This window comes from Rhinolophus sinicus, chromosome 1 (genome assembly GCF_057876585.1).
Source record: "Rhinolophus sinicus isolate RSI-liver-muscle chromosome 1, RSI-T2T, whole genome shotgun sequence".
Taxonomy (NCBI): Eukaryota; Metazoa; Chordata; class Mammalia; order Chiroptera; family Rhinolophidae; genus Rhinolophus; species Rhinolophus sinicus.
Window position 1 is genome coordinate 31,261,190 of NC_142501.1, and position 13,260 is coordinate 31,274,449.

A 13,260-nucleotide genomic window follows, 5' to 3' on the forward strand; every position below is an offset into this window, starting at 1 on the left:
AAAGTAAACTGTGACATAGATACAAGATTATTCATTGCGGCATTATTTGTAATAGCAAATAATGTGGGGTAGGGGGGTGGAGGCCAAAAAATTTGTTAGGAGATATTTAGTATCTCCTAACATTAAATTTGAATGGGAAATATCACTAAAATTCATGGTTTTTTCTTTATAAATATATATTTCTTCACTCCACTTTAAAAAAGACCTAAAAATAATGATAAGTCAGGAACAAAAAGCATACACAATGCCCAGATTGTGATTTCTAAGTAATATTTCCCACTGCAAGGGGCCAGGTTTCTTTAGGGAAATGACTGATTCCAGGTCTGGGACAGGAAATATATAAAACAAATTTGCATATCTTATGCCAGAAAGCAAGGAAGTTATCAACTCTTAATAAGATTGTATCAAAAGGACAAAGAAGCCACCTTGAAGGGGCTCCCACTGCCCAAATTAAGACCATTTTAGCAGCCCCCCCAATGTCTGCACCTGACTAAAACATATTGAATATATGAATATCATGAATTTGTAAGTGATATGAACCATGAAGACTAAGATGCCAATGGGGGAAAAAAAGGCAAAATAGAATAGAAAACTTACTGGCTGCTATTGAGTGTTGCTCGCCTAACGATTCAACATTGAAAACCAATAGATTATATCCAATGTATAATCTAGTGGAAATATGGGGAAAGAAGGGCACATTAAATGACATCACGAAGAAGCCTTCAGTCACATCTGGAGTGTGGGGTATTTTATAAGACAAATAATCTTGTTTTTTAAACAAATCAATAACATTACAAAAATAAGGTTGGGAGTGTTCTAAATTAAGAAACTTAGACTTTCTAGGTAAAAATCGAACACATTGAGTAAGCCGAGTTTGCATCTGATTAAAACAAAAAAATTCTAAATGTATTATTTTGGAACAATTTGACCTATTTGAAAGTAGACTGGGTTTAGATAATACTAAGAAATCATTGGTAATTTAGTTAGGTATAAAAATGATATTTTTTGTAAGAAAAATATTCATGTTATCATTACTATAATCCTTATTATTTTGAGATTCATTCTAAAGTAGGTCAAGATCAAATCTCATGGTGTCTGCGATTTACTTATTAAAAAAACTTACAATAAAAGGGGATATATGGAAGAGAGGAAACAAATACAGCAACGTGCTGATAAATGTTGATGCTTTAACTCTCTATTTTTGTTGTACTCTGGATCTTTTTGTTTGAAATTTTCTTTAAAAGTGATTATCACCCAGTAAGACCAGGCAAGAACTGAGGAGAAATAGGGGAGCAAGGCTGGAAGCTGGACCAGAGCCTGAGCTGGGGTCCAGGATGCTGCGTGGCAAGGGGACTGCTGACCAAGCAGGTTACCGATACAACGAAGGCTGAGCCTGGCCACGGCCCCTGGGGAGCATGTGAAGGGGTGTTTCTGCCCAAAAGGCAGTGCTTTACAGAGAAATACTAACATTCCAGGCAGAAGTTCCCACTGGAAATTAGGGCAAAGCTGGTCTCAACAGACCAGATCACTGGAGGCAGGAAGATAATGTGGCCAAGCTTAATATAAGGTTTCATCCTTTTTTGATTATTTCAGGATAAAATAAAATTAACAAATAATGTATGTGTTCAATTTCTAATTGAAGCAAGTTACAATTGTTTCTGGCATTTACTCAATGAGATAGAAAAAATTATGATTGCTATTCCTTATAATAACTTCTTATATATTAAAAGACATAATGAATTTACTTCTCAACCTTCTATTCAGATTCAAAAATTAGAATTCCATTGGCCTTTTCTTATGTTTTGCCCCCCAATCCCTTCATTATTTTTCTTCTTTCCAAGTCTCAAGATGTAAATTTTAATTACAGAGCACGTCTAAATACCATATAAATGTCAGTAAATCTTAAAGGAAAGGTACAGGGACTGAACGAAGAACAAGAATTCCGCATAGTAATAGGAGTCAAAGGAGTCAGGTGGACAGATGGTTTATGGAATTGGCTTGTCACTAAAGATAGCATCTCAAATAACACTGGCATTTTTAACAAAGGGAAACTGTCATTAGGGAGAGTATAATGCTATGTCCTGCATCCAGAGGTAGAAATGATCTTTCTTTTTTTTTTCTTTTTAAAATTAGAAGGCAGAAGTCTGAAGAAAAAGTGTTTGCTTGTGTGGAGTCCCTGTCAGGCTGAGCAGGGTTTGTCAACTGGATTTCATGTAGGGTCTACTCCTTCCAAGTGGGGAACCCCTGCCTCCATCTCCAAGACAGGACTTTTTATCCTTCCATTGCCTCAAATCCAGAAACTTCTTTCTTCATGGAGTGTTTCCTTACCCATCTTGATCTCTTTTTCTCTGTCTCTTTTTCCACTTTAATGCAGTCTGAAGCCCAAGCAAGTAAAGCTTTCTTGAAATGTGTAAGCTGAGAGATACTGGGTTTTATAGATGGTTCTTACTTTTTTGCTTCATGGAAATGGAAAATTACGAATAAATTTCCTCTGCTTAAGAATGAGAAATCACATATAGAAGAGAAGAAAAATGGGGGAGGGGAACAAACATAATCTGTCCTAATTTTCTTTTGAATTGAAATATACACTATGTTCAGTATCTGTGGGTTTGTTCTTAGACAATAAACCAGGTGCAGTGCATTTATGCAACCAGTATGATGTGGCTTGACAAAAATAAACATTAGGAAAATGGACTTCCTCATTTTGGTATGTGTAATATTATACAGTAATTTTTAATTTTTATTTTAGTACCTGTACATGGTTGAAAAATTTAGATAGCCGCAAAGGCATATAGTAAACACAGATACATGCACAGAGCAGTCCCAAGACCCACTTTCCCAATATATTGAAAATTGTTTTTCAATATTTTATGCTATTACTTCTAGTATTTACTTCTAGTATTGCTTCTAATATTTACTTCCATAATTCTGAGCAGTATGCTTATTGGTTTATGTCTTGATTTTTTTTCAAATTAGAATATTGTGTGATGGCTTGCTACTCTGTAAGATGACGATTTAGTTCTTTCATGTTACACCCTGTTCCCATGTACTTCTGCGTCCCCATCATCCCAACATACGTAATTAACAAATTTTAGTTACATCAGTGTTAACTCTGGTTTCGATTATTAGGACTATGAACGTGTTGTTCACTGAGGCACTTGGTATACTATGATTACATTTTTTGTGTAACATTTAATTTCTCCTGGAGTTAATAATTGGCTCTTTTTTCATTTGTTTTAGTTTTCTATGTATTTAGAAACTTCCAAAGGTGAGAGAAAGCATGAACCTCACTGTGCCTCTGAGGGCACAGGTTTGGAAGCATCAACCACAGCTTGTTTCACTGGCTGAGAGCAGTTCTCCAGCTGGCAAGTATGTGGGGTCAGTGGGAACTGCTTTTAGGAGACAGGATTGTAGGTAGTATGTGGCTTAGTGCTAAAATGCCTTGGGATCTTAGTGAGATGCAGAAATAAGTAAAAAGGCCGCAGAAAAAGAAGGGTGATCAATGTTGCTTAGAGAAGTTGCATGTTAAAAATGAGAGACACTCTACTTGTAAGAAGCACCAGTTGTTGTATGAGAAATAATTTTCTCTAAATTCATGCCTAAGAAGCTAACTACGTACATCAAACTCTAAGAGAAAAGGGAAATAAGACTTTTTAAATATGTGGGATCTGGGGGCAAAAATGAAAGCTCATAGAGAATGGAATGTCTCCAATGCTCTGTCTGAAGATGAGGCAGTGTGTATTGATAGATTCCTCCCCCCCGGCCCCAGATGGGAGAAGCATGTATGACCATTTCCCTCTCAGTGTGAAGTTTCTTGGAAATGAGTTTCGCTCATAGATTGTGAGCTATAGACTTCTGTTCATAGACTGAATGGCATCCTGATCCCCTGAAGGCAAGACATTTTTCCCTTTATCTCATACTTCCTCTCTACCCTTCTTTCCAAGATCATACCGATCGTTGGCCTCGGTATACTTTCACAGATATGAGTAGTCTTGAGTTCTTGAACATACCTTTTTCCCTAGGACTTTGTCCATAGGGGCCAAGGATTTGTTTTATGTTTTATGGGTATTAGACCAGCTATGTGATAGCCTATATCCTGTTCAGTATGACTAGAAAAGAGATACACACAAATTTTAAAGTTGAAATAACAATTTAGGGGGTGCCAGTAGAAGACAGTACAAGATGCAGTGGCTGCTGAAGAAAGCCAGGTTAAGTGGCTATCCTCTGAGTTGAGCTAAAGACAAAAGTGATTTTGAACTTAAGATTTTTAATGCATAAGAAGGACATTCTCTCTAGGAATTTAATTCTCTTTGGCAACTTTATCTTTGGAGGGTGTGTATATTATTGATTTTCAGGGCACTGTAGCATTTGGAAATATTATTGATGTTGTCATTTGGGTATCACATATAACCTTGGAGAAGTTACAGTGGATAAAGTCACTGAACATAATTTGAAATAAGAAATAAAATTAAGTTGACTTTTTATATAGACAAAATAACTTTGAGTTAGTTAATGTTCTGTTCTGATCCATATTAAAGCATTTTTGGGGCAACCACTGAAGTGGCCTTTCATGAAGTTAGGAGAAAATACCAGGGCAATGGTGGAAGTGGGCATGGCACCATGAAGGATCGCTATGAGGGCCAGTCACACTCCTGGTGGACCAGAGGCTTGGCTGTAAAGTCTCCTGCTTATGATAAAACAAACATTTGTGGAATATTGATGGCATTGCATGATGCAACATTGTTGTTTTGGCCCAGAGACAAAGATATTTCAATTTTCCATCACACCTGGGGAAATAGGAGAGTGTTAACGTCGTACTTCACACACTTGCCTGCTCCTCTCTTCAGGTAGAGGGTGAATAATCCAAATCTGTGCATTCATTGGGTCATGGATTTTTATTCATTGGTGTGGTATTTTGCTTTAAAACTAGGAAAATGGCACCATTCAGTCAAAAACGGTGGTTGATTTACCTTGTTCTTCTAGTCCCCTTAACAAAAGAGAAAGATAGAAGCTTTTCTGGAAGACCCCCTAAGTCTCCTCTTTCTCTACTCTTGTTTCTTAGCCTGTAATTGATTGAGTAAATCAGACCAGCCCTGCCTACTTTTGATGTCTTCAGTTTGTGGTTGGGGAAAAAAAGTCAGTCTTGCCAAAAACCACTGTACTTTCGGAGAGAAATGAACACTTGACTGACCATAAGTAAATGTGACATTTTAAGTCTAGTTAGCTATAATCTCCTTGTACTTATTCTCTATTACTTATAGGAAGATGAGTCTTACCATTTTTTCCTCAAAGCTTCCCAACCTGTTGAGTGACTATGAAGTAACTTGAGCTACTGCACTTGTAGCTAGCTGCCAAGCATGTGGCCACAGCTGTAGGCACCTTGGTAGGCCACGATGACAAGCATGTGGCAAAGAGGGGCTCAATCCTGGATTAGAATCATCTGGAGTATTTAAACAAATTATGATTCCTGGCCCTATTCCCCAGAGACTTGACTTAATTGGACTAAGTTGGGGACTCAACCTCAATGTTTTGATAAAACTCCAGGAGTTTCTAATATGCAGCCAGAGTTGAGACCTAAGTAAAATTAGAAGCTGAACAGCAAATACTCTTACTTCACCTGAAACAGGCAAAGAACAAGGGTGCTCAGTAATCCGAATGCTACTTTAATTTAGGCTCCCTTTTTCCTTTCCCATGTATTCACACTAGTATCCTCAGGGAAGAGGGGAAGAACTATCATTAATATTTTATATACTTCATATGTTTCAAGAGCTGTAAAGGGTATAGTCTCAGATGTTTAATCATCACCACAGTAGTTGTAGTTTTGAAGAATCAAAAGCTAAAGGCAGAATAATTTCCCCCAGACCACACTGGTAAGTGGAAAAATAGGATTAGAACACTGGTCAGTTTGAATTACTCCATTATTTTATTTCAAACTTGGTAAATAGTTTTTAAATTTTTTATTTCAGGATTGTAGCTTCATTTAACTTTTTTCATATTTGCCCCTTTTTTAAGAAGATGAAAAGAGTAAAAATGCTTTTATTCCATTATTTTTTGTTATAAGTCAAGGGTACAATCTCACCTTGATTATTACCTCTAGTTCCCCAAATGCCAGAGGTGGTATAGTTTAGTGGTTAAAGGGGCATGGGTTTTGGAGCCAGACTGTGTTGGTTCAAATCTCAGCCCTGCTACCTGTGTAAATTTGAGAAATTTACTTTATGCCTCTATGCCTCAATTTTCCCATCTGAAAAGTGGGGATGGTATTTTTTTGCTTTGTTCTGAGGATTAAATATGCTAATATAGACTAAGTGTTCAGAACAGCATCATAATTAATCAAATGTCAGTTATTACCTTTGTGCTGATGAATAAATACATAAACTAGAGAAAATACTGTTGCTACAATGGTGCTTTACTAATATAATCTTCACTAGAGTAGAAGACACCATAAGACAAGTTGATTCTAGACCCTTAATGGATTAAGGATTTGGTCATTGAAAGACTTATAAGGAATTAGAAGGTTCTTGAGCATTTGCTGTAGGTCTGGCACTATACTAAGTGCTAACATTTTATTATCCACAACTCTAGGATTTCCCAATTGTATAGCTGAGGAAATGTTCTTGCACACTATACTATTTAAAAGATTGAGGGAAGAATCACTTATATAGCTTCTTTTCCACATTTGTTTAAGTGTTAATTTTAATTATACTGGATTGTTGGTTTTAGGTATTGCATACTAAAAATTTCCCACTAATCTACCTATGCTTCCATCTTTTGCTCTATACCCTTTCATCATTTTCATCCGCTTAGGAAATGGCTGTTACTTCCTACTAGCCTAAATAAAGTTTCCTAGGCTAAATGTATTGCAAGCTACCCAAATATTTTTACTTTATGGTGGAACACAAACCAAACCTAGTTCGACTGCAGGTGTGAAAACTCGTGAGCCTTGGCAGAACTGACAAATTCTTCTTGCATGTAGAGTAAGCTGAATGTTTCGGATTGCCTCTTGGGTAGGATTGTGGTTTAGGAAACTTGAAACCTGTAAAGATGGCCATATGCTAATCCTTGGAGCTAGAGGCTTTGAAAGTCTCTACAGAACCTCTGTAGGCCAGCTTCATGACTCCAATGGTTGTTTGCAAAATAAGTAAATAAGTGGCTAATATTCTATGCTAGTTACAAGTGCTATAGCTTATTTGATGTGTTGGTTTAAAAAGTAAATGTATGAGTTTGAAACTTGTCTCATAGAGTCTTGTGAATTCTCTCTGAGTATAGATCATTGTGAGAGAATATTTTAAATATATCTTGGCGAGAATACCAATGTGTACCTGTGATTTGTAAAATTCCTTTTCTTAATTTGCTTTGATGTAACAATGTCATTACCTGGGTTGCTAGCTCTTAATTTACAATCAATTTTTATATCTTCTATCACTCATTATAGAAATATAAAATTATTCAAGTATGCTGAGTATTTCTTATTTATAAATTTATAAATAAGTGTTTAAGTAGATAAAATATCTGACCAACATGAGTTTACAGTTTAGATAACAAGACAATACACACAATATGGACAATATACAGGACAGTATAAATATTCAATGCCACAAATTTCAAAGATAAGACATATGATCAAATAAGGCTTCAAAGAAAGCAATGGTTTGGAAGAAAAGGTTTTATTTGTTGTTACATGGGAATGAAATGGACAAAGGCATTGCTACGGGAATGTTAGGGATGATCACGAACAGTAAGAAGATAGGTCAGCTGGAGGAAAGGTTTGTGTTCAATTTCAAACACTTTTTAAGAAAAGCTTTTATAAATTTACTTGCCCTTCTGATGAAATCCTATTCAAAAACACAAAAGTCTTTTGGAGTTCCTTTTCTAATAATGTACTTCAAGAACATATCTTTTATCCTAACTTTTGTCACCGAACTTTTGTTTATAACACTCGTTAGTACTGACCTCTGGGACTATTCTTTTCTGTAGTGGTAGAAGGCTGGGGACTATATTTTCACTGGTCACTGTTTACCATCAATCTAGTTTTGTGTTTTTGTCACATTAATGATGCTGAAGAGCTCGTCTTTATCCAACATGAGGCTGTTTACTGTCCTTTGCTGATGAACTTTGGTTCTCTTGTAGGAAGTCATATGTGGCATTTTTTTCTCTCTCTTTCTCCTCCTAATAACTGGGTGGAGGTGGCTAGATGACTGTAAGAAAACCTGAAAATAATCCTTAGAATACTAAGGATGGGCCTACTTCTTGCTTTCTCAAAGTAATAGTAATAGAGACTTACTCAGTTCAGCCCTTCTTCTAGCCCAAAGCATCATTATGACATTACGGTGAAGGGTATGAATTCTGGAGCCAAATTGCCTTAGTTTGAATCCTGGCTTCACCATTTTCTAGCATTGTTGATGTGGTCAAAATATTTGGTTTCTCAGTACATCTGTACTTTTCTCTCTAAAAGTTCTTTTCAAGAACTTTCTTGAATTGTTCTGAAAGATTCAAATAATTAATTCATGCCTTTTAAAAAGGGCACAAAGAACACAAATTGTTATGTAATTATAGTTCAGTTTACATATTTTTACTTTCTAATTTTTTTCTATCACTGAAAATTTACCACTATGCAGGATAAATAGAATTGCCACAACTTTAAATGAACGTTGACAGGCTTTTACATATTTGCTGATTAAAAAAAATTCACCCTATTATATTCACCCCTTTATGGAATTGTGGTAGTTTTACATTGCTCTGAATAAACAACTGTGTCCTTATTTCCAGCTACTATCTAAAATGTATTCTACTAGTTACAATGACTTACTTTGCTGGGAGACTTTCAGGGTTCTTTCTACCTTGCTTCCCCATTTGCTAAGAGAGAAGGAAAAGCAAAGGATTTTCTCTCGTCTCTCTGACCCCTCCTTCATCTCCCCGCTTCTCTCACCCTGCCACACACAGACATATTGACACTGATTTATCTTCAGGAGAATATAATAAGAAAACATGAATAAGGACTTTTAGTCTTCCACATTTGAACTTTTGGACTTAACTTTAAACAAATTTGGCATATGTTAGCCATATGTTTAAATGTCAGCCAAGTAGTTAGATGTCTAATATTCAAACATAAGCTGCAAAGTTTAGAATTGCAGTAGGAAATTTCCTTCTTGTTCAGAGTAGGGCTCAGACAGTGGAGTTTTATGTGGTATGATCTGAAGGGCACCAGACAGCCTTTTCTCTCTGTCCAAAGAATATCCACCTTTGCCCTCCTGTTCTCAGTGTCTCTTCCTTTACTAATTACTTATTGGGGGAAAATGGCAGACTTGCATCTAAAGCAAATTAGATAATTAGATTACTTTCTGTCCAGGGAGGATTAGGAAACATGAAAACATCCAGTATATTAGAGCACTTAAGGCAAGATTGGAGAGAGAGAGAGAAAAAGAGAGAGAGAGAGAGAGAAACCTGAATTAATCTTTGCCCAAATGATTCCCTTGCTTAAAGAGTTTCTGTTTTTACTTATTTCTAAAATTCTTTGCAGGCAGATTGGTACAGCATAAGCCTCACTATGTTATCAGACAGGTAGGCAATTGATGGTTACCTTTTAGAATATGAAACCATCATGACTGCTAAGAATCAAACAAGATTAGCTATATCCAAAGACTATTCTAATGGAGGCAAGGACAGGAGTATTTCCCTTTGAGAAATGATCTAACACTTAATGTCCATGATATTAGAATGAAAAAAAGATTCGCTTAATGGAAAAATAGGGGTAGAGAAACTACTCATCGTTTAAGCTTAAATTATCCCTTTGTTTCTTCAAAGGTGATGCCATTTGTTTTTATCTTTTGTTGCCAATGAAGTGCAAGTATAGAAGGAAATTCACAAACTATCTGCAAACTTCTTGAGGGTCCAGTTCATAACCAGCTATGAGAGACAGACCCAACCAAACGTCATTATTCAAAGTGTTTTATTTCCATATATTCTCACTTGTGTCAGTAACAATGGCAACAAACTGAACTTTTTCTTGTTTCAATTTATCCTTTGGAAAGCATTTGTATTTTGGCATAACTTAATTTATAATGTATCCATTGGTCTTATCTCTAACCAGTGTTTTGGGGTCTTAGGATTTTTTTTTTTTTTAACTTTAAGCTAAGTCTGTCCTGATTAGAAAGATACAGCAATATACTTTTTGAACCATTATGTCCACAAGCAGGTAAAAGAGCTTTTGAGTCATCTAGGTACATGTGATGCTTCAGTCACATGGAGAAATACTTTCACACACAGGTGACTGACTCCACTAGGGCTGGTTAAACCAAGGTGTCATAGGTTGGATTTGCTTTGGGGCTATGAATTGTTTATGGAAGGAGAAAAGATAGACTATAAACACTGTAGGTTAAAAACTTAATTCAGTTGTGGATGTGGTAAAAAACACAAATAGCAAAACATGGGTCTTGAAGCTTGCCTGGCTAAGGTTCAAATCTTGCCTCTGCCATTAGTTGTTACGTACCTTTGAGCAAGTTACTTAAACTTGGAATGTCAGTTTCACTTCTTTACATACAGATATAAAAAATATTCCTCAAGGGCTAGTGTAACAAGGTAATAAACTAAAACATGAAATGTAGGTGAGTTGTAAACCTTTAGTAAATAGTAGGTACTAACATTAAGGTTGTGGATTCCTAATTTTTTAAATCCACTTACTATCTACCACCATCGTGATGAGTCTACACAGCACTTACTTGTTTTTTATCCATGCACTTGATGAATTAGATTGCATTATTCTGAAAATTATAAAAGTAGACTCAAGCTACTTTTGTCAGCCTTCTTTTTTGTAAATTGTGCTGTATTGTCAATATAAGGATACTTAATATTCAAGTGGAATTCTCCAAAACACTTTGCTCTGTAAGACATTCATTGGGGACATTGTCCCATGGACCTTTTGGCTCTTCTAATAGTTTATCTTATTTTAACTTAATAAGTTGGCTGATATTTCTGTTAAAATCTTTCTTCAATGGCTGTTGGTTTCCTCAATTCACAAGATGTCCCAGGACATTACTACTCTATTGGAAAAAAAGATTTAAGCATCAATTAGAGCATATAAATGTAAATAATGTACATTTTTGTAGGGTTTACCATTTGCATTTACTTTAGAAATATTTACTGTAAGAACAAAGCAAGGAAAGGCCAGAGATGGGAGCAGTACCTCAATAATTCCACTCTCTATTTTCACATGGATTCTGGAATCACCACTGCCTCATGTCCTCTCAAAATTATTCAATGCATTCATCAGAATTGGAATTAATATGGATAAGAATCTTCATTAAAATAAAATTGACTAAAATAACTTAAGTGCTAAAATAGTTCTACAAATTCAGTTTCAATCTGAATGAGCCGAGTTTGGGGGCTCATTTATTAAAACATCTTTAGGTTGGTGTGGGGCTTGTCTCTGGCATTTTAGGGACGTAAATTGATATTCTAACTAAAGTTGAAAGCTAAATGGAAGTAGCTACCATAATGGACTGTCTGTCTTCTGTGAGCTATAGGTTTAAACCACATATTTTCTAACTTTAAATAATTAAAAAAAATACATTATTATTCCTGTTTAGAGAATTTATATTTGTATTTATTGCACATATGGAACAAATTTTAAATGAGTGAGAATAGGACTGATCTAGTCTAATCCTGGTTTTACCTCCATTTTCTTGGAAAAAAATTTTCTTTTCTGATTCATTTTGGGTCAACTGCTTTACCTCAGGGATTTAAATTCTTGATCTTTAGGCTTTTTATATTAAAGGCTTTTAGATTTGCTATTTCCCTTGGCAACCAGCTTTAATTGCACAAATAAGAGTTCTTTCTGTGATCATAAACTAAAAAGGCTGTTTGTAGTTTGCTTTTTAAAATATTCCCTCTCATCTAAGATCTCTCATGTTCTTTCATGTTAAAAAAGCAGAAATTAGTCATTGCTATACAGGATGTCCCTCTAATTTGAAGTTCTAAGTATATCTTTTTTTCCCTGTGAGGTGGTTTTTGTTACTTGACTCAGTGACAAATTGTAACATTTGTATACTGTCTCACTGATTATAAATCACTTACATATTCTCATTTGGACTTTATAATAAGCCTATGAAATAGTAGAATCACTTATTGAACCTCTGGCATGTAGTAAGTTCTTAAATATTGACTGAATGAAATGTAGATATTAATGGATTATTTTTTAAAATAGGTATTCAAAACTAAGAAGTGAAAATAATTTTGTAGGTCACTAGGTATAATTTGGACTCATTTTCAACTTTTTTTAGATATCAGGGCAGGATTTTTTCTACCATATGATACCACACGGATGATATTTGTGGCTTCAGGTTTTGTTATTGTTGTTAAGGTACAAATTACATAGAGTGAAATGTCAATAAATTCTCTCAATTTTCTCTATATTAATACTACTTTATTAAGAGAGTAGAATATTTTCACTGGGTTGCCTCACCCCATCTCTTTTCCCTTCTCTCAGCACTTGAAAAAAGTGTCATTCTATTGTCTTCTGGTCTTCTTTGTTTTGATGATAATCCATCTGGGATTAACATCATTGTTTTCTTGCATGTAATATTTTTATCTGGTTGTTTTCAATATTTTCTATTTATTCTTTATTCTCAGCAGTATGTCAATAATGTGCCTAGTTGGGGTTTTCTTTCTATTTGTCCTGTTTGGAGTTTATTGAGATTCTTGGATTTCTATGTTATTGTTCTTCATAAAATTTGGGAACTTTTCAGCCTTTATGTTTTCAAATGTGTTTTCTTCCCCCACACTCTTTTCTCCTAGGATTTGAATTACGTGTATATTAGACCATTTTCTATTGTCTCCCAGGTCACTGAGGCTCTATATTTTAATCCTGTATTTTAGATTTCTATTGTTCTATCTTCAAATTTACTAACCTTTTCCTTGATTTTCTTCAGTCTGTTTTTATGCTCATTGAGTGACTATTTCTTTTCAAAGTTGTCAATATCAATTCTAGAATTTTTTCTCGTTCTTTATCTTATTTTAAAAAATGTCTTCCTTTTTTTTTTCCTGCTAAAAGTTCATTTTTGGTCTGAATGGATTAACAATTTTTTCTTTAAAGCCTAGACCATTTTTATAATAGATGTTTTAAAGTCATGGTCTGCTATTTGCAATATCTTGTTTCATTTGTTTTACGTGACTTTATTTTCCCTGGTGATTGGTCACATTTTCTTGCTCATTTGCCTGTCCAGTAATGTTTGATTGTATATTGCACATTCTGGATACTATGTAGTT